Consider the following 26,819-nt stretch of genomic DNA (forward strand, 5'->3'; position numbering starts at 1 on the left):
AAATCATCATCATCAGCCTGATTATACCCACTGCAGGGCGAAGGCCTCTCCCATATCTCTCCACTTAACCCGGTTCTGTGCTAGCTGCATCCACTTGACCCCTGCGAACTTCTTAATCTCATCCGCCCACCTAACTTTCTGCCGCCCCCTGCTACGCTTTCCTTCCCTTGGAATCCAGTTTGTTACCCTCAGCGACCATCGGTTATCCTCTCTTCGCACTACATGTCCTGCCCATGTCCATTTCTTCTTCTTAATTTCCACTAGAATGTCGTTAACTTGAGTTATTTCTCTGACCCACTCTGCACGCTTTCTATCTCTTAATGTTACCCCTACCATTTTTCGTTCCATAGCCCTCTGGGTTGTCCTCAACTTAAGTAGAACTCTCTTGGTTAGCCTCCACGTTTCAGCCCCATAGGTGAGTACAGGCAAGATGCAACTGTTGTATACTTTCCTTTTGAGCGATACCGGTAAGCTGCTAGTCATAATCTGCGAGTGCTTGCCAAACGCGCTCCATCCCAATCTTATTCTTCTTGTTATTTCCTTTTCATGATCCGGATCTGCGGTTACTACCTGTCCTAAGTAGATATATTCGCCTACTACTTCCAGTATTTCGCTACCTAATGTAAACTCCTGTTCCTTCCCGAGGCTGTTGAACATTACCTTAGTCTTCTGCATATTGATTTTCAAGCCTACCCTTCTACTTTTCCTGTCTAGGTCATCAATCATTATTTGCAGTTCATCCCCCGAGTTGCTTAGCAAGGCAATGTCATCAGCAATCGCAGAGAAAAATCACATTCCACTTACCCGACTGAAAGTTGTTGTATGCACCCAAAGCTTTACAATTCTCGACGCATTCTGCGGCTAATGTGCTGGGCAAATAGCAAATAGATATCAATCAACGCTACTCATTTTCAAGGCAGCAACAACTTCGCTCGTGCGCTTTGAACCCGCTCTTGGTCTGGTACGGTGTGCAGGACAAGGCGATGCATGCTGTGTACGTGAAGTTTTTCCAAGTATTGCTTTTGTACTCACACAGCGCGTGGGTATTTTATCTGCCAAAAAGGTACCTGCATATCACAATAACACGCTCTTGGCAAGTATGGCCACAGCAGTGGGGTGGCACCACAGTGCCGCTCCCGTGCTTTCCGCCTGCTCTGGGGCCATAGACGACTGCCACGCCACTTTGATTGCTTTGCTTGTTTTAAACATGGCGGAGACCTATAGACACCTAATGTTTGGGTTCGTGTTTAATTAGCTGTAATGATGTGCAAGGTATTACTGTACAGAAAGCACCAGGTGATATCCACCTATGACCGCTACACAATTTATCATTGAATTTCTTTCCTCATCCGTTTCGGTTTCAAAAGCTGTGTGATGGCTGTGACGCCAAAGTTAAGTCTAGGTGACGTGACGGGTGAAAAAAAATTGTGATATCCTGTGATGTTTAAATTCACTGCAACGCTGAAGCCAGCCTGCCTCAAGAACAGGAATCGCAACAATTGAAGAGCTGGAGATTATACTGCGGCTTTTTCATGCTGTGCATGGCTTGGACTTGATTGTGATGTCACAGCCATTTCTCAGCTGTTGAAACCGAAATTGGGGAGAAAAGAAAATTGAACTGAAAATTATTTAGCAGTCGTAGGCAAAAACCACTTGGCGATCCGTATACAGGAATGTCTTACAAAAATGCCACCAAAATTTGGCGTCTATACTCCTTTAAGATGGTGGTCACGGGCAGAAAATATTTTTTCGCCAAAAACAAGCTGGGATAATATTCCTCATAGCAATACAATTTGCTATGATTTTTTAAAAAGAAATTGAGGATGGTCAAGCCCACAACCTGTATCAGTTGGTGCGGAATGAAACCAGCACTTTTACCTTAGCAGATCATGCTAGCCATAACAGCCTAGCATTATCCTTGATGCATTAGCATGACAGGAAAAAAAAAAAAAAAAACAGTGGTAGCATACCATATATACACCATTACAAAATCGAAGAACTTGAAGGTAAGCTGTCTAAAAATTGTAAAAACATTTTTTTTTTGTGTGGAACTGCAGCAGCATCACACTTTGTACCAAAAAAAATTGCCTTGACAAGCACTAGACCATATATATGCTGGTCTGCAAATATGAAACGCCTTTGCCCACACGTACCAGCCACAGCTATCCGATGGAAACTAAGGCACAATCAAAAGCACAGAAGAAAGCCCCAGGTTGCCTCCAAAGGATCCTGTTTCAGCACACGCACCAAAGACAGGGAAGGACCTGGAAATCAGAACAATGCAATAAATGCCCACTCCTGGGAAAGGTAAGATGTGAAGGATTTTGTTACAACACAGAAAGTATAATGAATGAAAGTATGAATTCCGCAATTCATGGCAGTTGGTTGTGTCTACTATCTTTGCAAACATTTGTCGTCACTTCGAGCAAAGGATCCATTTCTCGTTCCTAATTCTGAGGCAGTTGCTGATTTGCACCAAAATGAGAGCTTGGTATACAGTGCTGGTTTTAGCGTAGATGTGGTTGATTTGTGTAATCTCTTCCACACTCATCCAGTATGTTCAGCAATGTATTACGGAGGACAATGATGAATGCTGGTTCCAAAATGAGTGTGGAACCTTAACCGGATCCTTTTTGGAAATGTTATCTTACTACCTGAGTAACACGTTTGTTGAGTGAGATGGTCGACTTTATACGCAAAAATCTGGTGTGTGCATAGGTGCCAAGGTAGCTCCCATCCTCAGCGACATTTATCTAAGCAGGGTTGATATGAAAGTTGAGAATGATTTAGCCAGTTGTTGCATGCACATTTTCCGTTTCGTGGAGGATTTTCTGGTGCTAGCTAGCTCTGTGAATCCTGAATTTGTGTCAAATGTTCTTGATGTTTTTGCACGTAATGGGTCGGGACTAAGGCTCAAGCATGAAGTCCCCCAAGAAACAGCCTTACAATTTCTCGATTTAATGTTGTCTTTCCAACCCCACCATGTCTGTTGGCAGTATTCACCTAGGAGTGAAAAGCCCCTTCTGAATTACAGGTCCTTTCATTCAAAGCTCATAAAAAGTAGTATTGTTACGGGATGCTTAGGCATGGCAGTGAAGAAATCTTGTCATCATAAAATGATGTCCAGTCTCTTAACTCAGGCGGACAAATGCAGGGAAGCTGGTTTCCTGAACTCAGTTCTCGTCTCGAATGCGGACAAAGTCCTCTGCACGCTAAAATTGTTTTAAGCATGTGAGGGCGGGAAAGGTGTTCGGAGGAAGGAAGAAGAAAGGTATGTAGTAGTCATGCCATATGTACACACGCTGTTGCACCGAATTAAAAGAGTAGGAAGCAAGCATAATGTAAACGTTCTGTTTCCTTCTCCTAACAAAGTAGAAAGAGTGGGAGCCGCGGTTCAAAGAATGCACGAGGGGGCAGAAGAAATGTGTGCAACATAAATCATGAAAATAGATATGTTCCTTGTAAGACTGGCATAGTATATCAAATGCCTCTGTCCTGTGGCCTTGCCTACATAGGCCAGACTGTGCAATGCAGTAAAGTGCGGCTCATGGAGCACGCTAATTCGCTGAAAAAGAAAGAAGCTAACCTAGCGAAGCACTGATCCATGTGCGAATGCACGTCATTTTTTGATGACAGTGATGTTTTGTTCGTTCATTCTTACCAGTGCACTAGAGAAGCTTTTCACATCAGAAAAAGTAAAGGGAGCGTGAGTACGCCTTTTGTCACATTATCTCCTCGGGAAATGAATATGCTGCACAGTGGGCCGATGCACTCGTGCTTTTAAATGCTTTTTTTTTTCTTTTTACCAAAACTTGAGGTCGTTGACGTTGCGCATGTGCGCTGTTTCTCTGTGTGCGTATATATGATGTGATTCTTCCCAATAAAAAAAAAATCAGCTGTAAGTTCAGCGCTATTCGTGTGTCTCGTTTCGTTTATTTCTTGGTCTCTGTATTTTTTTCGCTGTTAAGCCACAATTAATTTCGATACTCCCCCGCTTTTTATTGCTTTGGCTGTGGCGGTGCTGATCGAAATTCATGCCCTGGCCACATCAAAGTCATGCTGTGGACTATCTTCATAAATAAGGTGAGTTTGATTACATATATCAGCACCCTTGTGAAGCAACCGGTTTTTGCTAGCACATATTTTTACAAGCGGGTGCACTCAAGTGCTACTCACCTTTTCATGAGGCACAAGGCATACCATCGGGAGAGGCCATGAGCAGAAGCTGCGACGAAGCCAAGATCTCACAATCGCCGTGCATCAAGATTATTTCGGTACATACTGAAAGGAAACAGAAATGGTTGCTCTTGCTGGGACAGGGCTAGCCGGGGCCAAACGGAGGCGTATTCGAAAATGAACTACAAAAGGAAAGCCCTTTCGTGCGAGCCGCCGGGACTACTTTTAAGCGCACGAAAAAGGGCTCCTTAGTTCCTCTACACTTCACTTGAAGTCACTGATAAATAGACTCATAGCAAGATTACAAAAAAATAATTGAGATCGCTAAACAATAGAGCGTCGATGCAGAAAAAAAATTCCAAACAATTTGTAACGAGAGGGCAGCGGTGCAATGGGTTGGCGAGGCAAGTACGGAATGCAACACGTGCTTTGCGCTGTATTTCGCAGTACTCACGAAAGTTTGGAGAAAGCAGCAGGGATGCGTGCCACCCAATCTAATTTGCAGAATCCATTCCAGTCCGGTCATTTTGAAACAACGCGGCGCGAACAAGCCTCCCGCTTGCTTGTACCACTGCGCGCCAAAATTGAAAAAGGAAAAAAAAAAAAAAAAGGGGCACCTGCGGCTGCGGAGGCGGCGATAAAAAAAAAGCGTCTGGGTTCGAGAGTACACGCAAGCAAAAAACAACAATAGGCAATTTGTACGTCACATCCGCCAGATTACAAACAAATCCTCCTCGCCTACCTTCTTTCTTTTCGCGCATGCGCAGCTTATCAAGATCGCGCGGTGGCGACCGGCAGGTATTTCCTTCCTGCGTACCTCCCTCCATGGCCGCCGCCATTGCTGGGCTATTATAACCGCGCAGACCAATAATTTCTTACCATGGCAAGAAAGGGTTTGAAATAAGAAAGCAGTTAGCGCCGTCACGCGGCCGCACGCTTCTGCCCCCATTAGAGATTGTCTCAAACGTCCTTTATTTCATACGCGCTCATAATTTGCCTTTCTATTGCGTTTAAAAAGCCATGCAAGGTGTATATAAAGTTATCCTTTTACTTTTAACAACAAGCTAAGAAACTACGGTAGGCTAACGGCTGCATAAATCAGCTTGCCTGTCGCCATAGTCTCATTAGCATAATTTGGGCACCTCGCCACTCGGCGAAATTATATCGGTATAGTGCCTAGAATATACTGGCTAGTGTGCCGTGCGGAGGGCTCTCTCAATGGGAGGAGGTGTCCGCGCCGGCGATGCCTTCCAATTTTGGCCGCCAGGGGCGCTGCTCATCGTAAAGGTGCCGTCGACGCCGTCGGCCGCCGGCGCGCCCTTGATTTGCCGCAGCTGCGCTGGCCGAGCCATCAGTGGGTTCGAGCGCTTTGGACGCGTCTACGCTGTTCTTTTGTTTTAGTCGTTCTGTTTCTTGCATTCATATGAGATAATTAAATTTGCAACGACTAATGATGCTAAAAATAAAGCATCAGGGCAGGGAAAAGACATGTTTCGTGTCGCTCTGTCGGAGTGGCTACCGCTCGAATCAGGACTAGGTTTCTATGTTCGGTGTGCCATCGGACCCTGCGCAGCTTGCGTAGTGGAAGTGGCTGATTAAAAGACAGGACCGCAAGTTGACTTCAGCGTGTGTTGTCTGCGAAAAATATTTTGAGGAGAGCTGCATCGAGAGAACGTTCAAAGTGACAGTAAGCGGCATCGTCAACGAGCTCGCTAGAGATAGACCACGAATTAAGCCTGAAACCGTGCCAACGCTATTCGACCATTATACGAACCATCTTCTGCCTAAGAAGACATCGAAAAGAAAGTTGAGGAACCTCTGTGACCAACCGGCCGCTAAACGGCAAAAACGCAGTGCCGTAATGCCAGTGGTGCAGACGACAGCCATGCACGCACCGTCAAGGATGTTTGACAATGCTTCCAAGGAGCTGGCAGCAGAAGAGCCGAGCGAGAACTCATGCCCGCAGCAGCAGACGTGCAGCTTTGAGCCTCGGGATCCGTTTGACTCAATTTACATACCTGCAACTTGGACCAAATTAACCGAAGCACCTGCTGGATCTGTAGCCTAAGCGCGTTATCTAGCCTAAAAAAAAAAAAAAAAGGAAAAGAACTTTGTCACTTTGTACATAGAAAAAGTGATAACTTTTGGAAGCCTGAACGCAGTTCTGTAGACACTACAATGTATATTCTCGGAAAGGAAAAAAAACAAGCGCGTACAATACAACAATATCTAAAGCTAAAGATAGAGCTATATAGGTAGAGTGCACTAGCTGGAGGGTCTTTGTTCCGAATGTGGCCTGCAACCAGCTGATTCAGGAAGCACATATCATTCATGGGAATATATTTTGCAGAAAAAGTGCCGCTTGACCGTCAACACTGAAGGGGTTAGCTGCGCCTAATGCAAATACCAGCGGAGGCTTGCACAAGATGCGCAGAAAGAAGGAAAAAGCATGCAACTAGCCAAATAAATGCTGCAACATTTCTCGCGCTCTGAGAAGAGCTAAGAGAAAACTGGCATGGAGCGCAGAACAAGTGGCTCTATTGAAAGCGCAAAACGAGGAGCTAATAAGTGAGTCTGTGGTTAACGGTTTTTTTTTCTTCTTTTTTTTTTTTTTTTTTAAATCCCGCGCGTGACCTAGACAATTGTGACCGTACAACAACCGCTCCGCTGCTGAAACCGCGAAGCCGAAACTGGTGAAGAAAGTAAAATTAATTATAAATTACTTAGCGGTGGTAAGCGAGAAACCACGTGGAGAATTATACAGGAATATCTAGCGCATCATTAGCAAGTGAAAAAAAAAAAATACCACCAAAAATTGGTATCAGACTACTTTAAAATCATTGTGGTGTCATATGTGCGGCCTTTCTTCAAAACCTTTAGCGGTGCATTTCTATATTTTTACTTGTTTATTGCTGCTGCGCCTTTTTTTCTCAAATTTTACTATATTGTAGACTTTGTAAAAAAAAAAAAAAAAAAAAAGAATCAGTGATACAATCACCACTTTTGTTTCTTGCCTTTCCTTCTGTTACAAAAGAAAGCACACCGCATAATAATCATTTATGTATGAAGCAACAATTAAGTGACTTCCTAATAAAACAAATGAATAAAGAGTAAGAACAAAAACTGAAGTCAGATTCAGAGTGCTTGTGTTTATTGTCGCATGCGATCTTTGAAAACATGCGCGCGTGCAATATATATGTTACGAAAAAGCAAGATCGCCCTTCTTTTCTGTAGCATATATGTGACGCTATAAAACGTCACTAACCTGATATATGTCACCTTAGCAATAAGCATGACTGAATTGCAGAAACGTCGACGTAACCTATCCGAAAGCAGGCGCCGTATACGTATTGACGTTCGTAGCACTTGACTGCGGCATCGCGATATACCATGGACCATAAGAAAAGACCGAAGAGTAAATAAAATTCAAAGTTGGATTAATGAACAGTGTAAAATATTAAGGGTATTTTCTGATACCTGTGTCACACGGAAAATAACAGTCGTCGTCGATCCGTTCCGGGTTAGATCGTGATTGAGAATATAGTTCCCATAATTCGGGACAACCACCTGGGCTGACTGAGAGCTCACTAAGAAGAAATATGCATACGATACCTTACATCCGCAATCGCGATGCGTGGATCGCAATCGAGTGGCTCTAGATCAAATAAAATCGTCATCGGAATATTTCATAGCAATATATGAATCCGGCCCGGACTCGATCGTTTAATCAAAGATTAACAAACTATTGCAACCAACGTGTCAACTTTAGGTGGTTTTCTCAAATTTCTTCTCTCGCTGGATATCAGGAAGACAATATGTGTTCTGCTTAAGACCTTATCCGGTTCAGCTGAATAAATAAAACAGATATATAGCAGACATGGACCAGACAGTATTTGTTAAACGCTTCCTCGAGCACTATTTGAGCGTATGATTTTCTCCGCACACTACTAGGACGGTATGAATGTCTTCCACCAAGACTGTTTTTAGACACAAAGTGCGCTTAAACCGTCAAGAGACAGGTTTCGCAGTGAAAAGCGCAGCTATCCGGACCTATATGCCGCCTATGCTGCCGAGGCCGCGATAGCGGAGCGATAGCACCTTAGCTATTGGTAGCGCCGCCCCGCGGTGGCGGCGGGAAGGCATCACCGCGGCGGACACGCCAGCGCGCGCCCTCGGCACACTAGCCAGTATATTCTAGGCACTATAATATCGGCCAAACGTCAGCATTTTCGGTAATGGCGGCACATCAGTTACGTCATGACGCTCAACGTTAATAGAACTCAGATCAGTTGCCAAACTGAGAGCTGTTTCGCGGCGTCGCCACCGCTGGCTGCTTTGAGTGGCGCTGCAGTTCTACCAGGCTCTCGTCGGCCCGAACGTGGGTTGAACACGTGCAGTGCGGGCAGTGCGTTCCCGACTCTGCTGCTGCAGTGAACGTTTTTTGTGCTACCTGTGCTAGCATGCAAAGTTGAAGGGGCTACAGTAACCATGCCGACGTGCTGCGTGCCGGGCTGTGCGAGCGGTTACAAGAGCGACAACACTGACAACACAGCGAGGCGTTTTTTCTCGGCTCCGCGTGACGCGGTTCTCCGTGCGGCATGGGACCGCGCGATTCCGCGTGTTGACAGGAAACTTTCTGACAAATCACGTGTGTGCGATCTTCATTTCTACGATGAAGACATACTGAAGACGTACAGTCATATCATTGATGGCAAGGAAGTAAAAATCGACAGGGGCAAATGGAACCTCGCTGAAGGATGTGTACCGAAGGTTTTCCCTAACTGACAAGCGCTCATTTGTCCCTGGAGTGCTCAAGCACCCTTCAAGCTCCCTGACTGAACTGGTGACTGGCATCAAGTCAGTGGCCGAGCGACAAACAAAGACAGAAAAAGTTTTTGGAAATCTGTTCTGTACCTGCTTTTGAGCAGGAAGCTACCCCGAATAGGTTGTAGCCTGCACAGTTCACTGTGCAAGTGGTGAAGTTTTATGATTCCTATCCGAGAGGAGCAATGTGAGTAGTAGTCGGGTTAAAAATGCAAGGAAGAAGTCTCGCCTGCTGTAATTTGTGCATTCAGTAAGATGTGAAAAATTGCTGTGAATAAAATGTAAAATTACATTTACTTGTGTGTCTATCTGTAGCCCACTGCGTGAAAGCTCGCAAAAAAAAAAAAAGTACTTGCGACGCGGGCGCAGGCCAGTAACGATAAACCCACAGTTGGGAATCCCAAAAAGACTAAATTTTATTGTCTCGAGTTGTTGGCGTCTAACCTCCTGTGTAAGCTCTCTTCTCTTGCTGGAAAATAGAAACCGACAGCTCAGGAAGCAGAAGTTCGCTCTTTTCGCGGCACAGATTGCGCGCGGCGCTCGGCTAAAAGTCACATGCATGCTTATTGACGAAATGAATGCAATGCGCAAAATTCGCTTATTCCGTTAAACTGCACCACAGACAATGTGGCTCTTTGCTGCAAAAGCGCTGGTAATTTTTTTTTTTTTTTGTTGTTGTTGTTAAACATATGCACATGCATGCGGTTGAGCAGAAACTTCAGAAACATACTTTGAACTGACGATGAACCTTGCAATGATCATATCTCTAACATTATTGCACGTTTCTCATATGCCACTTCGGGGAAGAAACTAGCAAAAGAACTTTCCTAAAAAAAAAACAAAAAAAAAAAACAAAAAAAACAACGGTAGCGTTGCCTGAGCAGCGCTCACCTGTATCGCTCGAGTTGCTGCAGTAAAGTTTTGCAGCATGCTCGCCACACACGGTTCAGACTTGATTGGTGACAGTGAGTACGGCATTTAGGACACCAAGTAATTTAACATTCCCGAATGCTACATGGTACGCCGAACGGCCGGGCCCGCAGCGTTTGATTGTGCTTCGACAGCGGCCAAGCAGCGGCTAGATAGAGCCTGTTTCGACGGCAGCGCCACCTCGCGTTAAAATTGACGCGCCGCTTCAGCAGCATGGAGAACCCGGAGAGTTTGGCAACTGATCTTAGTTCTATTAGCGTTGAATATGCTTGCGTATCACGTGTTTAACGTGACATAGCTCCAGCCAATCAAATTTGAGCATCGGCTCCTTCCCAGTATGCCATTATTTTCATCACATTGGTTAATCGAGCGTAAGTGTTCTCCAAACCACCATCAGTAACTTTGCTTCCACTCCAAAATCATTCGTATTTGTCATCCAGGCAACAAGGATAGCTCCGGTTGAAATAAATTTTCACGTCTACGTCATTTTGACGTAACCGCTAAAAGTGCTTGCCTCAACTGATGGTTTCGCGCCACAAGTTTGAAGCACGTGACTCTTTTCAGAGCCAATCAGAAAGACAATATGGCGCCGCCAAAGGAAGACCTGAACTTGCAGAGAGCCGGCTCCGTGAACTGCGCATGCGCGCCCAGGACCAAAGTGGAAAGGAGGATATGTTGCTCTTCTGGACGGATGTGACGTCAAATAACTTTTAGTGCTTGTTTTTTTTCTAGAAGTAAGCCTCAAACCCAGATGCTCACTGAGTCGCCCAAAGTATGGCCCAAAGAAGGAAGACTGGCGCGCTTTTCAGACAACGAGTATTTGCGCTTTGCGAGCCCTAGGCACCCTAGGTTGTCTTTCATGCGTCGGTCTGCTGCAGTTGGCGGGCCATCATCCCGGTAAATGCAAACTCGGTGATATGCGAATTCAGTTCGTGAATTATAGCCTTAAATTCAAGGGCGCAGCCTTCGGTGCAGTCCTATTTGCAGCCTTCTGACTGCGGTGAGTCGTACATACATGCCCGCGAACTCTAAGTAAAGCATTTGTAGTCTTTCTGCCATCGCCTTCCTTGCAGCTTCTTTAACGAGTTTTTGCACGGCAGCGCAAGCATGCGTTAGCCTCAATTATTGACGCGGCGTAATCGCGCGACGGTCTCCGGGCGAAGGCGTGAGGAGACTGCGTAATGGCGTCCACGATCTCGTTTCATTGCGCTTGGAACAGCTTCCATACCTGCTGCTGTGCACCGATCAGTCGCCGGTTGCTGTTGTCTTCCGGATGCACTGGAGTATTGGGACATATGAGGCGACTAAAAGATAACGTAAAACTGTTTCTGAGTTCGCTTATATTTGTTTGGGCAGTATAAGGCATTTTTGCGTGCGCCAGCGTGAACGCGCTGGTTTATAATCAGGAGGTTTTATTGCCTTCCTCGCAGCTTCAACCGATGGAGCGGCTCAGCCCATAGAAAATGTCGGGCTTCTTTCGGAAAACTGTTGGAAGGTAAGTGGCACTCATCTGTACAGACCATACGTGGTAGTGCTGCAGTACATGAGTATATCTGCGGACTGATAAAGGGGGGTTGCTGGCCAGCTGAGAGATGGTTTAAACGTGAGTTGGCCCTGTGCGGAATGAGCCTCGAAGTGCAACAAGCCTACTGCACAGCATGAAATGGCTACAAAAGTATGGTTATATACATGACCGAATTCCTGTGCTTATTTGCTCAGACCTTCCACTGTCAAGTACTCACTTATTTCGGTGTATGCAGCAATGAGGGTGACCTCAATACTCCTCAGCTAGCATAGGTTCATGCCTGTGACAATATCTCTCTTTTTACTGCCGAAATAACTGCATTGGTGGAACTCACTGAGCTTGTTTATATAGATTTAACACTTTGGATGCATGTTGCTACCGCAGAGTTCCCTAATATATATATCTTTTGCCTGCTCCAACATAAACAGTTGGCAGTGCTTGGCTTCAAGCTGCTGCCAAGGCCATTGACAGCTTATTTGAAAACAGAGCAATAATTAATCTGAGCTAGCATGTTTTGTGGGAGAGTGAGGCACCATTGTGAGTACCTCGTAATCCTGTCAAAGAGCTTGGCAGTTGCTGCTATAAGCACTCTCCATTGCAGTTCCATGCAAGCCGCAGCATATTGGGCACTTACTGCACAAGTGATTTAACTTAGATTCTCTTTGTTGCTATTTCAGTGTTTTGTAAGTGTTCTAAATATTTGTATTTGTGCTAGCATTGACAGCCAGTCTCATTACTACCTTTTTCCTTCTGCAGCAGGCACTCTCACTTGCTTTACTCGAACCAAATTCTATTGTGAGTGTGTTTACTGAATTTATGCAAACTAAATGTAATTGCAGTATTACTCTCATTTATTTACATTTGCAGAGGCAACGAATTCTTGGTGCCGACGAACGAGTTCCCTCCGCCAGTTCGATTACACCGCCACCTCAGTAGTGCAGTGAGCTGCGACTGGCGTGACCAAATGGATACTCTCACTGCTTCCACAGGTTTAGAGCGTGCTCCCAGTTAAGTTTAAAACACCTTGCTTGCAATGTATTTAATCTTGTGTAATATTGTCACCCTTGAATTTGCTGATATGCTATTATTTGAAAATCATTCTGGGTGGTTTGGAACACATGATTTGCAGTGGGGGGAGGTGGGAAGCACAAATGTGTGACTGCAATTTTTTGCCAGTCTAGCTTCTAGCCTTGCGAATTAAAGTAACAGATTAATACCTGAACAGGCCTGACATTTATTGGAGAGATGTCATATAGAAGAAAACTTGATCCCTTGTGGAGGTAACACAGCTGTGGTTCTCCGAGAAAAAGTTATCCGTGTGTAGTGGTGTCTAAAACATGGCATTGTCTTAGGTAACTTGGCATGGAATCAGCCACTTGTACTCTCTTGACAGCATCTATTGTACTATGTGCTAGGTGACATGCCTTGAGGGATGAGGGTAGATGGAGAATACCTCAGTAATCTGCAATTTGCTGATGACATTGCCCTGAAGCAGTCACAGCAGCAGCTGAAGCAGTCAGGATGACGGGCAGTAATGTGAGCAGGTTGTACGTCATGCTGGTCATGGAGGAAGTAAAAAAGCCTTAGAAGCAATGCAAGGGGGTAAATCGGCTTTTATGGATAGGCAACTGCAGATCTTTGAAGCGTGGTAGGGAGATTGTGCTAGAAAAACTGCTTGCTTTGTGTGTGTAGTGCCTCACGACCTCAAGTGTATTGAAATCTTGGAAGGATCCTAACAGTACCATAATCTATAAGAAAGGAGCTGTCAAGCACTTGCAAACTTAAACTGATCGGGTTATTGTCCATTGCCTACAAGATAATAGAATTGGGAAAATCTTGGACTTTCTATCAGCTGAAGGAGCAGCTGGCTTTCGTAAGGGCTGCCATGTTTTTTAATGTGTCTGCCCTGCCGCTGTTGTGTGCTGGATTGTAGCCTACATCCACATCGGATAGGAGGCTGTGCAAACAAACTGCTCTTTACAGAAGGGACATAATTTGAACTGCCCATATCATACAATGCAGCAGCAGTAGTGAAAAGTGCTCTACAAGAAGTGACTTATTTTAGAATAGTTGCTTTATTGCGGTAGCGTAAAAGGCGTCACCCTTGAGAAAAATCACAACCATGCCTTTGGCAGGTGACATGGCCATGCACTGATTGGTCGTCTGGTTCTGCGATGTCATGAGGCCACATGATATGGCCGAACTGGCTGGAGCTCGTATTGTGGAAAAGCGAAAAAGAGACAAAGGATCGAGAAAAGAGAGGACGACGCTATCTGGAGCTGCTAACTCAGGCAGCTCCTTTGATGTGAGAGGTTGAGGTGGAATAGAACCATCCAAGACCATTGGATCTAGTATCAGACATGCTACTCCATGTTCATACAGCTTTGTTAAAACAGAGCTTTATACCCATGTTGGGTGGTCTTAGGCACAATGTGGTAGATTATGGTTGTATGCTGATGATTGTGTGTGAGATAATACCGGCACAAATTAAGGGATTGGGGCTTATACCTTTCAGGACTGCTTTAAGCCAATCGTTCATATATGAATGATCGTTCTCACACACTGGCAGACGTAAATTTATGTATTTGGAACACGTAGCCCCATTTAGGCAGATAGTATGACAAAAGTAATTATAGTAATTAGTTCACAGGAATGGAAAAGGCACAGAATCTGTCACTTGTTTCTGTGGGCACCTGAACTGTGCCGTAAGGGAAGGGAGGAGGGAGTCAAAGTGGAAAGACAGAAATGGGTGCCGTAGTGGAGGTCTACGGAGTAATTTTGACCACCTAGGGATCTTTAACGCGCGCTGACATCACAAAGCACACTGGTGCCACTTCGTTTGCATCGAAAGCAGCCGCCAGCGATCGGGTTTGGACATGGGTACTCCGGCACAGTAATCTAGCATCTTAACCACTGCACTACCGCAGTGGGGCTATTGTGACAACCATAGTTTCTGTTTGTGTGCAGCTTGTTTATTTTTTATTTATTTATTTATTTATTTTTTTTTTTGTTCTTTCTGGCACAGTGTGACATTTAAAAAATTATTTGAAATAAAGAGCTCTTTGGCGCCATTCACACGATTCTGCTGCTTCTACTATAGTTTTCTGTTTATGAGAGTAGTAGCGAAGTCTCTTGAAGACAATTTTACTAGCTCTCAGTTCAGCTCAGATGATGAATCAGTCAAATGTCAGCCTCGGACTTCAGCTAGTGGCCAAGAAAAGCTTAGTTTCAATCTCTGATCACACTTGGTCAGTTACACATGCTCATTTTGTGTTCCAACTGTTCTGTTTCCATTCGCTGGGTTTCAGCAGTAATGAAAGCTTGGTACTACTTGATATGGCTTCTCCAGAACTTCAAGTGTGGAACTTCTTCAAGCAAATTCAGTGGAGTTTGAACACCAAGCTTCTATTGCAGATTTTCAAATTTAATGGCAAAATCTCCCACCTTCTGGAAAACATGTCACCAAATAATTCATTCATAAATCCTGAAAGGTTTGGAAATGCCAATACTATAAATTGTAAAATGAGTAGAACAAGGCCGAGCATAAAAATGGGTGTTTTCAGCAACTTAGCTATATTTCTGAGAGAACAGCACACCTTCAAAATGAACTTCAGAACCTAAACTAGTAATAAAAGAGGCAGTGTAGCATATTTTTAGTATTCTGAATTATTTTTCTTGCTGTCTTATTTTGATATTCATGCCCCCTTTTCTTTCAATTTTTGGATTTTTTCTGCAAATTTCGGAGAAAAGGTTTTTTATGCTATGTATAAAGCCAAAATAAAAGCATGGGCATTTATTTAATTGAGCATCTAAATACCTGCATTTTAGTATTATCTAATAGCAAGATTGTGTAAATATTTCATTTAATAAACAAATTACATGGTGCTGAAGGAGTTGAGGCAAAAAAAAAAGCTTCATTTGCAAGCTGTAGTTTAAGAAATGACCATTTTTCTGCCTTTTGTATATCCTCAAGATTTTATTACAATTTCTTGATTTTATATTCATGTTTGACAATACTTTGTGAATATTTTACCCAGTGCTGAGAATTTATCTTATGTATTATGCTTATATTCATAATATTCACGTGTCTAGAGGGCATTTAAATAGCTGTATTTTAATTGGCTCATGTGCGTCATGTACAGAAAGTGTGATCAGAAATTGTCATCAAGAAACGTCCTTCATACTGGAACTTGCGTGTGAAGAGCTCTGGCAGGTGCGTGCTCTGTTGCCGCGTTGCAGAGAGGAGGAAATGAGGCATCCTGGCTGTGCAAACCGCTGCAGAGAGGTGACAAAGAGGGTAATGGCAACCCCATGCGTACGCGGGCCACTTATGCGCTTATTCACAGGACCTCGGAGGATGGGCGTGTGGTATTCGATCTGTCATTTGACGTGCGTAACTATAAGGCTGCATTCCCTGCACCGTACTTATTAGTCACATATTCTAATTCTGGTGCCGGGTTGTGTTCGCCTTAGCGATCTTAGAGCTCTTAAGCACTTCCTACATTTTTTTTTTTTTTTTTTTTGTAGGTTGCAGCAAAGTTCTTTAAAGACTTCATTTATAAAATAGCAAGGTGCATGTATGCGATCAAGGATCTTTGAGGGAAGCTGCAGATGGGAGCTGTTGACGCTACCATGCTATACTCTTAAAGACAGATCTCAACTGTCTCCTAAATTTTTATAACAAAACGAACATCCGCACAGTGTTTGCTGGAGATGCTTACAACCCTGCTGTCCTGTCCGAAGACAGGGGTACATGCATTACTGCCCGCCATATGCAAGGCCAGCCACAATTAAACATTCGTTACCAGAGTAACATGATTGCCTGGCTTTTTTGTGTGTTCACTTCCTTAGCATACTGTAGCATAGTCATAGTAGTGTGCACCTTTCCAATAAGTGGTCACGGGGTGTCACCATATTACCTGCTGGACTGCTTTGTGCATTTGGTGCTAGCACAGTGGAAGCAGAGCCGGTTTGCAGCAGTCCAGAGAGGAGGAGCGAACAATATGGTGGCACCGAGTAACTTATTGGAAAGGTGTATATAGATTGCTTGTTCCTGCAAGATGCGAGTTAAACTGCTCTCATACGAACAGTTTCAATCCTCATTGAACTGGATCTACATTCAACTCATTGTAGATCGAGGTTGTCACACGGCAACTGTCAAGTGCAGTTGAGCTCGAGCCTGCTTGACTCAAGGTTGCTTCCTCAATCGCTCTCGAGATTTCAAGCACACTCAAAAGCGGTCATTGACACCCTCGTCATCAACGAGCTCTAAAACTTGAAAAACGAATAAATGCAATAGAACTGCACATAATAACACATAAATGTATTAAAAGGCATGATAGAACATTCGTAGAACGGCTAATTTTATAATATTGACACCGTAGTCTACTGCCAGTGGAAGCTAAGGTGGCGTTCTCTTCGACTGCGTCAGTGTGGAAACTGTGGAGTGGAAGAGAAACTGCACTGTAGCACTTGACCGCTGGGAAGATAGGTTAGATGACCTGAGGCGCCAAAAGCGGAATGCTGCTGTGTACACTGAAATCGTGCAATCATTACCCCAATCTTAAATTTCCTTTTGAGACTCATTGCGACTGACAGCAGACGACGGACCACGTAGGAAATTTCTCAATGCTGACTGAAAACGCTCGTGTAGCACCGGATGCTTCAATCCTTCTTGAAAGCCTGAATGCAGATTGAGTTCAATGAGGATCGGAAGTGTTTGTGTGACAGAGGGATTAGTGTAGCGCTGCTAAAGCTTTGTGTTAGCTGGTGTGCACAAGTTGGGTGGCCAAGCTGTGTTAAATGGTCTTATAATGCATATTTAGAAAACAAAACAGGGCACCCCAAATGGTTTATTCAACTTCTCAGATTATTTGGCATTACACACATTGTCTTGAAAGCAGTCCACAATATGGCCAGCACAACTTATGTCCTTGCTTATTTCTGATTGTTCATTTAAGAGAGCTAACATATTCAAGGGCTACTGACCAGGCTGACATTTTAACCAAGCCCGATAAGGCGTTGGACATGGTCTCTGCGAAATACTGCAGCGATGCACACACTGGAAAGCAACAAAATGCAAACCAAAGCTCTCATGGTCCTTTTAAAACAGCCAAACCTTCTCATCCTTTGCGCTGGCCATCGAACTTTGTCGATGAGGTACCCACAGATACTGCATCCATTGGTTTCTCTCTGACTGATGGGCGAGGGGTGTCACTTGGTCTGCTGATGTCACGCACTTTTTTGTCTTGCATTTCGTTTTCACTCATGCATACACTCACACAAGAAAGAAGGCTTTTAGTTTCTTGCCCTTGTCTATGCATGCTTCACCGTGTTCTGTGCACTGTGCTATTCATACACCAACGGCTGGACTCAAGTAGCAGCAGCGCGCACTTTCATACAGCCTGCGCATTCGCCGCAGATATAATGGCAGCTCTTCTAAGCAAGCAGTGCTCTCTTCCCCGTGAAGTTAGTGCAGGATTTACCCAACCCTGGCCACTCGCTTCTGTGGCGGCCCCCGGTGCGCACCTGCGTTCGCGCCTTCAAGCGTTCAAGTGTTCAGTTTACGGAGTGAGCGAAATACTTAGAGAAATTATGTAGTCTCAATTTTGTGTGCGCAAAAGCGGTGCAGTGTAGGCTCAGGCAACAGTATTATTTTGATCGTAGTAATACTTACTTTGTCTTATTTCTTACAGTGCGCAACATGTGCTAATTACCGTCTGAATACAACAGTGATTTGGGTTATCAGTCTGCAGTAAGGCAAGTAGCAGCATACTATTGTAAGGTCAGTCCCATTATGCTGCACAAAAGCTGATTTTTTTCTTCCTGCTGTAACTTTGTTTCCTTCATGATATGAGGGGAACTGTCAAAAATGCATTGACATGGCTACAGAAGCACAGAATTTATCACATGAACATTTTCGGCCTCTCGGGCCTGTTCTGCCAGGCCTGTTACAATTAGTGGCCGAGCAAGGAGGAGTACCTGTTTTGCCTACATGCATTATTTCAAATGATATGCCAGTGTGACGGCATCTTTTCGCTTCTGGGCACATTTCTGTCTGCTTCTGCACATGTACCAAAATTTCGGGCACCTTCACGTGTCTGCAAGTCAGGCTGGTCGTTGACCTGTTTTAAGTTGTTAGTGCAAATTAAAAAAAAAGGTAACCTGCTCTTATTGCACTTTTTGTGCACTTTGAACAGCACATTCACTGTAACTGCTTTTCCTGTTCCGAGGCGTGCGCAGCATCACCTCGAAATAACAGGAGACATTCATCACCATCCTCATATAAGGATAGGATAGTAGGAAAGCCTTCCGACCCTTGTCTTTGCCTGCCACCTATGTTGCTAAACTCTGCGGCTAGTTTGTAACGAAGCTAACTTCATGACAATAGTTGAGCTTCTCGGCCGCAGTGTGCTTCTGGTATTTCCTTCGGTCCGGACCCATACGTATGCTTTCTGCCACGCATTTGAACTTTATTTCCTCTGAACGACGTGCCCACGCCTGCAAGTTTGAAAAACTTGCAGTGTTTCCTTTCATCAATTTCCGAGTGATGGAGAACTCTGTTCCAATAATTTAGCTATATTTTATGCGAGTTTTTCCCTGGTTTTGGCTCTTCGGCAAGATGCTGATACACAGCCAGAGCCTGTAAGGATGGCTCACGGCCGGCACACCTATCATATATAACTCTCAGTACAGCAGCAAAAATCGCTGCAGGTCACTCTGAACGCTCAAGTTCATGACATCTCGTTGGCAAGAATCACAACCGGGTGAAAGTGCAGGCTTGGCCAGCCTCCGCTTTTTTTTTTTTTTTTTTTTTTTTTTTTTTCCAGCTTGTTGCACACCAAATGACGGCATCACTGAGTAGACGCGTCAATGCCACACAGTGCCACGATTTCGCAGCTGTAGCAGACAGGAAGCACCCTCCATGCATAGGTCGTAAAGAGCGCACCGTCGCCACTCGAATCCAGCCATGGTACACCGTGCAGAACCATAATACAGAAAACACAGAACATCCATACATGCACGGGCTTGGTTTCCTGTTCCAATAATTTAGCTATATTTTATGCGAGTTTTTCCCTGGTTTTGGCTCTTCGGCAAGATGCTGATACACAGCCAGAGCCTGTAAGGATGGCTCATGGCCGGCACACCTATCATCTATAACTCTCAGTACAACGGCAAAAATCACTGCAGGTCGCTCTGAACGCTCAAGTTCATGACATCTCGTTGGCAAGAATCACAACCGGGTGAAAGTGCAGGCTTGGCCAGCCTCCGCTTTTTTTTTTTTTTTTTTTTTTTTTCCAGCTTGTTGCACACCAAATTACGGCATCACTGAGTAGACGCGTCGATGCCACACAGTGCCACGATTTCGCAGCTGTAGCAGACAGGAAGCACCCTCCATGCATAGGTCATAAATCCAGCCATGGTACACCGTGCATAACCATGAATACAGAAAACACAGAACATCCATACATGCACGGGCTTGGTTTCCTAAGAAAGGCCAGAGGCCTCGCACCTATGCTTCGGCCACCCATTGAGCTCAGCCTCTCCCCCTCCTCCTCCTTATTGGCATTGTAGCTGGATGAGCCAAAGCTCACTTCTCAACCTTCAAACAAAGGTCACTGGTGGTGCTTGGGTAGCAGAAAGCAAGAAAAAAAAAATAAAGCTGCGGCGGTAGCATTTTGATGGAAGGCAAAAAGCAAGGCACCCGTGTTTGTGCAATGTCAGTGCACCTTAAAGAAAGAACTCCAGGTGGTCGGAATTATCGGGGCCCTTCACTATGGCGTCTCTCATACCTGAGTCTCTTTTGGACGTTAAACCTCACAAACCAATCAGCAAGAAAAAAAAGAATGCCTGTAAAAGTCGGGGCCATAATGACTGCATTTGATGCATTCTTGTAGCTGTTTTTACCCAGCACAGGGCAGCGTTTTCATTTTGTTGACCGAACCAACATGGCGGGCATAGTTTCTCGAAGCACTAAGAGATGGCGCTCCACATTTCGCGTATTTAGGGAGCCTACATGTACCAGCCCTACGCGTATTGTCTCTTGTGGAGGCTAGTCAACCAGGGAGGAGGGAGAGACTCTTTGGTGATGGAAGGGAAGGAGAGAAACATACCGGTTTTGATGGTTGTAGCTCTGTTATTAACGAGTCTGCTGCAAAAGTATTTTTGGCCACCGCGCATTCTGAAGGCGCTGCCTCATAGACAGCAGGTTTGAACACATTTTCGAATCTAGGGTGGTTCATAAACAAGTTCAGTTTATGGAATCGCACCTGAAAACGAAAGGAATGATTGAAGCAGGAGAAATGATAGCACCTTAAAATAGAAACAAAAGGTGGATGGGTTTTAAGATGCTTTGCAGCTGTTTTCCACTTGCCCAAAGGCAGTGCAGAGTTTTGGCCGGTGTGCAATGAGCAGTTGGGCGCATGGTTTTGCTGATGGCATGGCAGCTATGTGCTGGTTGGTGACATTTTATACACAAGGTCTTGTAGACTTTGTGTCTAGTTGGAAAAAAAGAGGATCGTAGCAAATGAGCATTATGCTGAAATAATTTTGTGAGTAGCTTCAAAGAGCAGCCTTTTTTAAAAAATGGCTGCTTTCCATGAAAACATGGCATTAGATTTTTGCTTTTCTACATGGGGTTTTAAATTTTGTTTTGATGGTTTCTTGCAATCTTTTGCTTGTTCTTCACGACAAATGTATTTACTTCATAGCTTGCAATAAAATGCTTTCATTGCAAATAAGCATTCCTTGTGTGTCGTGCTCTTTGGTCTCATTATTTTGAACTGTAGTAGCCATGACAATCGGAAAACATTTCGGTGAACAGCATTGCATCATGTCTACATTATATTCCTGTAGAAAAAGAGAACGGGCATTGCAGTTGATGTCGATGAGACTGAAATCGACATTTGTTTCAGCTAAACTGTTTCCTCGATTTCGAATCTGGTTTGGGCTATTGCATGTCTAAGGCCCCAGCCAAATATTGCCCACTGCCTCAATAACAGCACATGCTCAAGGACCTAAAGAAACTACAAGATGAAAGTTTATTTTTCAACCCTTTGTGATGAGAGCAACTTTACAACAGGTAGAGGTATTGACATGGCACACAGGGATCGGGAATGCCAAAACCTAATGCGGTCTATGAAAGACGGCAAGCATGGGAAAGAGCTAATTAATTTTGACTGCTTGGTGTCCTTTTTATATGCACTGACATTGTGTAGCCCACAGGTGTCTTTACATTGCCTCTGCCAAAATGTAGCCATGTATTTAATATTAAAACCTTAGGATTAGCAGTCGAATGCATAGCCACAAAGTCACTGCTGCAGATAGGTAGGAAGGTTTCGGACGTAGGAAGGGAGTAATGTTTTTAAGCCAGGTTGAATCTGAACCATGAGAAACATTTCCCCAAGAGCAAAAAGAGGTGAATGTAAATTTGGAAGGTGCTGTATATATAATGTAATAAAAGGCAGCTTGCTATCATGTGGTCATTTGAAAGGCTGAAAAGTGGATATTAAAGCATTAGTTTAAAATATACCTAAGCAAAGGACAGTGCAGCAGGTTATAGAAAGTAAAATAATTTGGAAAACCTTCACAAACACAGATGTGGATTAAAGTACAGTTTCAAGGTAATCATAACAAGGAAGTAGTAATCAGCTATTATTCAAATGAGCAGGCCCTATTTGCCCTGGGCAGGTGGCGTCCTTGGTTCAAAAAGGTGAGGGCATAAGCAGGTCCTCATCTGATGGTTTGTGTGGGTGGTACTTCTATGCTGCCGCAACACCATACCATATGACACAGAGTGCTGGGCATCTTGCAGTAGAGTACCTGCAGTTGAGATTGCAGCACATGGTGCACATCTTTGAGTATGAAGATGCAGAAAACTGAAAAGAAGCATTAGAGAGGGACATGTGATCCAGGAAATAGGGCTTTTCAGCTAATCGATTAGGTTTCGAGGGAGTGAAACAAGTAAGGGATACCAGACACTGGGATGAAGCGATAATGTCGGCAAATGAGCCAAGGTTAGCGGCTGCAGCTAACGCATGAAGCAGCGATGATTGCAGACCATTAATTCCCTTCAACATACCTAATGCAGGCAGTGATGATGAATCAAAACTGTGTTGCCAATTTATGAAATAACTATAGATATGTAACTGCACTGTGGGAAGTCCACTTAGCCTCTTGATTTTTCTTCCAAGTTTTTGTTATGAATGGACAGAGTGAAAATGCGCAAAGGAAATAAATGCCGGACTAGGAATAAGTGTAGTCCTTCATTGAATGGCTCTAGTGTCGCATTGCTGAACTGTGGTTTAAAAGTTACTTGTGGCGAGATAAATGAGTCATACAGCCTCTGGGAGGCTTGCAGAGAGAGCTGAACTGAGAAGAGAGAACTCGAGAGAACAGCAGAGACTTGTGCGAGCACCGTACAACCAGCCGGTTCAAATGACGCGCCGTTGCAACGGTTGAGTGACAGCGCTGCAGGTGGCGAAAACGTCCAATACCAACAAAAATTAATTCAGTAAAAGGAAACCTTTAGATAATTCAAATTGGCACTTGTAGTTTATGCGTCACCATCTCCTTTGTTTAACAAACTGTAGTTTCATTTGCAACAATTTTAGATACGATGGTGCGTGCGCCATTATCATCATCATCGCCCCCTCCGCTAAATTATTTTGAGTTGCGGCGCGTTACATGAAACGTTTTAAAAAAATGTTTGACGCGTTATTGACTCTAGTTATTCTCCTTTCAGTGCTTTGCGGACCCTGTGTTGCGCTTTATCTATTTGTTGTTAATGCTAACGAACCATAAAATGGCTGTGTTCTGTGTTTATACAGCACAGGCGACGCACTTCGCACGGTGAGCATCACTTTGGTAAGTCGAATAGAAAGCCAGCTGATTGCTCTTTGGAAGGAAATGAGTTAATATATTGATTTGTGGAACATTAACGTACTCGAGTGCCATGTTGGTAAGCATGGTGCCTGCGCTAGAACCGCGATTCTTCCGCGAATCGCTGTGTGAAATTAGCTGGGAACGATTTGTTTCGGGACGTTTAACTGTGAACATTGCAGCAAGGTTACTTTCTTGCTGCACTTGAGGTTGTCTGAGAGAAGTTCTGAGCTTGCCTGCGCAGAACTAAATAAAGCGCTCCGCTGAAAGTGTTTAGGCATTGTGACTACAGAGACATCGAAGGCTTACGTTTGTGTCAGAAGTGCTTTGAATTAATTTTTAGTGTTATTGTGAGGCATGTAGCTTTCCCTAGCAGTCGTAAGATCACCGAGGCCAACGTCAGTTTTGCACTTGCATCGGACGCGCCTTTTCAGCACATGCTGCATGTATGCGCCTGTTGTTGCTTTTATGTATGATGACTGTGGTAATAGTTTGCAGACTAGCTGAATATAGAACTGTGTCTCAAGTGTGTTGACCGCTTCTTAATAGTGTGTAATGTTGATTTACTAGAAATTAAGCTTCGCTTTGTTTTTTTTTTTTTTTTTTTTGGCAAATGATAAGGGCCTAACACGCTGTCCGTCAGCCCCGAGACGAGTGGTACGCTGTACAGCAAAGTAAATGTACTGCATTACCGAACGGGGTCACGTACTCGTTAGCTATGATTTTTATTTTTATAACTGTAGTGCACAACGTAGATGTAATGTGCGATCGCTTGGTTCTTTCCTAGTGTATTCTTGTAAAACAAATAAACTGGTCAGAACAGCATAGAGATGTGGCTTTAGGGAATGCATCGAAACAGGCTTACCAAATGGCTTGCCTCTGTTCTCATTCTTGCTCAGATCCAAAGGCAGTACATTTCATTTATCAACTTAATTTTTTTTGTAATTTCAGTGTTTGACTTTACAGTAGTTGTCTGCATGTTAGGTAATCTTCCCAAGTATAGATGACTTGCAGCACTGTTACATTCTTGGTGGACCAGAGCCATGAACGAACCCGGTTTGCCTGCCTAGCCTGCTACTAGCTACCTGCCCCATGGAAGATACCTATACCTGATTTACTATCATGGAGTATGTGCGACAGCCACCTGATAGCTCGCAGCTGCAGCCATGTTTTTATGTTCTACACCTGTGCACTGCAGTGTAACGCTCTATCACGCATTTTAAAAAGGACAGTATTTAATGACTACATTTTCGTCTACAATAATCTGTCACGGTTCCATCCACCAAGGCTGCACAACATTCATAGGTGCCCTAGTGAGGCTCAGAGGAGTTTTGAAAATTCTTGTGCAGTATTGTTGAATTATTACTTACAAAATATTGTCCAGTGAACCAGTTTTAACTGTGAATGTATTTATTTTTTCTAAATTACTACCCACGCAATGTTGTTATTACGGCATTGTGAATGCACAAGATTGTTAGTCTGCTAGAGTTTCCAGTTTGTACAACCCATAGCCATTTAAACAAGAATTGCAATGGTGGCGCTGAAGGGCAGCACTTATCTGCGAGATGGCTGATGCATTGTGAGGGCACCAGACATTCCCCTCATCATCTGCGGCGACTGTCATCGATACTACGAAATCACAGTGGTTGCCAGTGTTCACGTGCGAACTGCTCGGGGTCGCAGTCAACAATTTCAAGCCACTACAAAAAGTGTTAATTGCATTGATTACATCTTTGCATTACAGCCGATGTATCCAGCATGAACTATGTCTTACTACAAGTACCATATGCCATTACTTGCTGTACTGTACGACAGCACAGAGCACATGTGTGATTAGTGAGGTAAATAAAATAAATAAATACTGTCTCCACTGGGAATCAAACCTCCATCCCTTGTATTCCTCACATACTGTACTTTGTTTATGGCAATAGAACATGAGTCAGCACAGATGCATTCTTGCAGTGGAATTATCTAGGCATAGCACTGCTAATTTTTGTTCTAATGTGGCACCTTTTATGGAGTTCACCGATTTTTTTTTTTTTTTGCATCGTTCATATAATAAACACATAAAAACCCTGCAGCACTATGAAAATTTGCCCGGAGCATTCAACTCGTGCTACAGTATGTGCAGTAAAGCTACCTTTGTCTTTGTGTGCAAAATGAAATTTTTTACGAAAGATTTACATTTTGCATGTTGATTTGATCAGAATATATTAGTTTTGAACAAGATTGGAAGAGGCTTTTCAATACCCGAGCTGTTTCATGTGCATGGTTGTTAACTACCATGCTGAACTTTGTAGTCAAGTACAATATGTGCATAGTGCCTATATGCATACAATATATGCATAGAGGCAGGTAGAGTATCAGGCTGTGCTAGTATCGTTACAGCTATGATATAAAAATTCGCATCAGGTTTGTAGAACTTGTATTGTGAACAGTGGTTATATGGTGTCTGTGTATTTTATTTTAGCATAGCAGTGATATTGGTGCAAGTTCTGTCAAGTTTTGTTTTGTTTTGATTTTAACTTTGCTTATTGCCACTTGTGGACAGCCTTATCACACAGCGCTATTCAGGTTCTACTAGTGTTGAAGATCATTGATTTCACTTTTTTTAATAGACACTGAGGGTTCACTGACACATACGCTACCAAATTTTTTTGTTTCAACTGCTTCAATTGTTTTCCTTCCCAGTGGTGTTGTACATTTTCAAAAAAATTTGCTTTCAAAGTGAAGTTGTCGACTTTCTTCCAAGTTGTGTGATATGCTGTGAAAAATGGCATGCTTGTCATGAAACTTGTTCCAGGTTTTTTTTATTGCATTCTGCATGTACGAGTTTTTTCAACCTTCTATGAATGCTTTGTCTCAAAAATATTAAGTATTCAGGCTAACGTAGGATTAGGTTGCATTCTGGGTTCTGTTGTGCCGGGTAGCAGCTCAGCAGTCAGATTCTTTTACTGGACTTGCCTGAGAGTACGAGTTGTGTGAAGCCTGCACACAGGCCCATATCATGCCATTTGATGCAATTTTTACGCTTGACCGCCATCAGTTCAGAAAAGGACTGTATTGGGCTACTACGACAAACATTACTCCAGCTTGTTTTAGGCGGAAAAAAAAAAGTTTGTGCCATGGTCGCCATCTTGCATGTTCTCATACACTTAAATTTCAAATTTGTAAAATTTGCTGTTCTCATCGTAGTTGTTCCAACAATATCCCAAGTTTTCCAGAAGTAAAGGAACCCAAGAAAATTGTTTTGGAGATTAGAGAATATAAGCCATGCCAGAATAAAATTCTTAAATTTAGAAAATTTGCTTTTCGCAGCGTTTACAGCTGTAAAATACAGAGTAAGGTGGTTCTAGTAAACGTATGACCTGTATTAAGAAAAAGGTACCACTCGGTGGCATTTATTTTGGGAAGTTAAATCACAGCACTCAATTCCTTGCTCGCATACAGCCGCCCAAACCTTCAACTAGACTGCACAACGGCC

At 43.7% G+C, this 26,819-nt stretch overlaps 1 long non-coding RNA gene across 3 annotated transcripts in view; it reads left to right on the forward strand.

Annotated features, from left to right (window-relative positions):
- The window catches only part of LOC146171905 (uncharacterized), a 263,996-nt gene extending 244,249 nt beyond the window's left edge, over window positions 1-19,747 (forward strand). Inside the window, exons 1-3 of one of the 3 annotated variants that reach the window (XR_014702657.1) lie at window positions 10,696-10,930; window positions 11,361-11,425; window positions 12,323-19,747. This is a non-coding gene — a long non-coding RNA (uncharacterized LOC146171905). Of the gene's footprint in view, window positions 1-10,695; window positions 10,931-11,360; window positions 11,426-12,322 lie in introns of those variants that run through there. The other 2 variants (XR_014702658.1, XR_014702656.1) reach the window with 2 other exon arrangements.
- Window positions 19,748-26,819: the final 7,072 nt, after the last annotated feature.

The sequence above is a fragment of the Amblyomma maculatum genome, unplaced genomic scaffold, assembly GCF_055883805.1.
Source record: "Amblyomma maculatum isolate TAMU_Amacu unplaced genomic scaffold, ASM5588380v1 scaffold_15, whole genome shotgun sequence".
Classification (NCBI taxonomy): Eukaryota; Metazoa; Arthropoda; class Arachnida; order Ixodida; family Ixodidae; genus Amblyomma; species Amblyomma maculatum.